The sequence below is a fragment of the Opisthocomus hoazin genome, chromosome 29, assembly GCF_030867145.1.
Source record: "Opisthocomus hoazin isolate bOpiHoa1 chromosome 29, bOpiHoa1.hap1, whole genome shotgun sequence".
Lineage (NCBI taxonomy): Eukaryota > Metazoa > Chordata > Aves > Opisthocomiformes > Opisthocomidae > Opisthocomus > Opisthocomus hoazin.
The window spans coordinates 7371285-7374215 of NC_134442.1; positions in this window are offsets into that span (position 1 = coordinate 7371285).

A 2931-nucleotide genomic window follows, 5' to 3' on the forward strand; every position below is an offset into this window, starting at 1 on the left:
CATCGTAAATCCAGCAATGTTCCTGTCAACGAAAAATCCAACAGAAAATCTAGAACATGACTGCCTGCTAACTGTTGAACAAGTCTATTCCAGCAGACCGGACCTGAGGGATGAGCCTCTGGAAAATCCTGATTTCGAATTGTTCACGGATGGAAGCAGCTTTGTGAAAGAAGAAAGACGAACGGCCGGATACGCTGTTGTCACCACCACCGAGGTACTGGAGTCAGGAACGCTACCTGCAAATACCTCGGCACAGAAAGCAGAACTGGTGGCATTGAGGCAAGCCTTGCGAATGGCAGAAGAAAAAAGGGTAAATATATGGACTGACTCTAAATATGCATTTGGTGTAATTCATGCTCATGAAGCCATCTGGAAAGAAAGAGGACTGCTCTCAGCCCAAGGTTCATCGATAAAACATAAAGAAAAAATCCTTCAGCTCCTCGAAGAGGCGCAGAAACCAAAGAAAGTGGCAGTGATGCACTGCAAGGCTCATCAATTTGGTCGGACAACTATAAACATAAGTAATCGATTGGCAGACAAAACAACAAAAGAGACTGCTAAACAAAGTATCTTTGCACTAATACCAGTAAAACAAATAAAAATCCCAAATCTGAAACAAAATACAGTAAATTGGATGAACAATTGACAGAACAATTAAAGGCATCACAAAATACAGAAGAGTGGTGGGTAACACCAAAAAAGCAGATAACAATAACCCCGCAAGTCATGATAGAACTTGCGAAAAAAAACATACACAGACACATTGGGGTGTAGATGCTATAATCTCGAGCCTAAAATCATCTGCAGTGTGTGTAGGAATGACAGAAGTAATGAAATCTATAATAACTAAGTGTCCAATTTGTCTCAAAAATAATCCTTTAAATCGGAAAAGAGCACCCCTAGGAATAACAAAACAGGATAACACCCCAGAAAATTATTGACAAGTTGATTTTTCTGAACTGCCCAGGCAGAATGGATTCAAGTATCTATTAGTATTAATTAATACTTTTTCTGGATGGCCGGAAGCCTTTCCTTGTCACACCAACAAAGCGAAAAAAGTAGTTAAAATATTGTTAAAAAAAATAATACCAAGGTTTAGGGTACCAATTGGCATGTCTTCCGATAGGGGACCACATTTTGTAACAAAAATAGTTCAGCAAGTAAATAAAATTTTAAGAATAAATTAAGATTTACATACCCCCTGGAGGCCACAATCAAGTGGGAAAATTGAAAGAATAAACCAAACATTAAAAAGACAAATAAATAAAATTTGTCAAAAAGTGTCTTTAAAATGGCCACAAGCTTTACCATTAGCACTTCTGAGAATCAGAATCCAACCAAGATCTAAAGATGGTGTAAGTCCATACGAAATTTTGTATGGCAAACCTTATCAGACTCCTTTAATCCCAGGGGATATAAAAATAACAAGGGAAACAGATTTAAAAATGTATTTGGTTTCTTTAGGAAAAACACTTGAAGCACTCCGAAAATACATTGTGCTGACCAAATCGCTTGCTTTGGATACCCCTGTGCATCAGTATCAACCAGGTGATTTCATGTACATAAGAACTTGGAACTCTGAACCACTGCAAAAAAAGTGGAAAGAACCTTTTCAGGTACTGTTAACAACTTACACTGCAATCAAAGTAGAAGGGGTGGAACCGTAGATACACTACACTCGAGTGAAGAAGGCCCCTTCGTGGAGAGTCATCAATAGAGATCCAGAGACTGCAAAACTGACTTTGAAATATATCTAAAAAGAGTAGTTATTACTGTAAAATGCGAGGAGACTGTATCTCGATCTGAAAACTGATGATACTAAGAACACTGTTCAGTGTATTAGAAGTAAGAACAAAAAACGTTAATTCACTGCCAATAAAAGCAAAACAATTAATATACCTCCTAAGGAGGACTCCAGAAAAAATTTGATGATCGGGCTTATAGAAGAATTTGCAAATTTACAAAATGTGACCCAAATAACTACACGTCTTCCAATCCCAAGGGCGGTAGGAAAATCAGTCCCATGAAGAAATTCAACAAGACATGCAAGAAAATTGGCTTGATAAAATTTTTAATGGATTCAGGTGGAATATTAGTTCTTGGGTCAAATCTTTAGTCGGTACCGGACTGCTTTTACTGGTAGTAGTTTTAATAATAATACTGCTCATTTATTATTGTCTAAAAAAGGAACTCACCAACAGAACAGCTTTTAATCAAATGATTATTCAGGCTATTGCAAGAAGACAAAACCTTAGTGAGTCGGTTGTAACACTTCCACCACCCTATAGCGAAACAAGTGGACTATAAGTGTAGTGTTGTAATTTTGAAAAGTATATTTTAATAGTATTTAATCATTATATGATCAAAAAAAAATTTAATTATGGAAGTATTGAAAAGATAATTATTTCAAAACTTCCAAAGGGGGGAAATGTAACCACAGTGATGGAATTAGTTAATCATAAAGCACGAACAATGCTGCTATGTCTCTTGTACAGCCCTACCCATCTGAACATTAGGTCTGGGAACAGAGGGTTTAGTCCCTAGGTAATCATTAACGTTAAACAATAATGGTGAAGGGGATTTTTTTAATAGAAATAGCGTTACCAAATGATTGCAGGTGTATTTGTGGTACCTATCTATTGTGTGAATTAATTGAAGCAAAAAGTCATACATCTCTCCCCAAAGAAGGTAGTTTCAATTAAAACCAGCAGGTGCCTAGAACTGGTCAAGATGACCCGTGCCGCAGGGACAAGAGCCAGAAGAGGACTGAGTTTGCGCAGAAACTGTGATGAAGAGGATAAGCCTTCATCTTAGGACCCCCGACGACCACCACTAGGAGGCACTGTGCAGGTGCGGGTGGGAGGAGTGTATGAAAATGAACTGATTTGACTATGAAAGAAAGGGCTTATGTAATCAGATGAATATGTATAT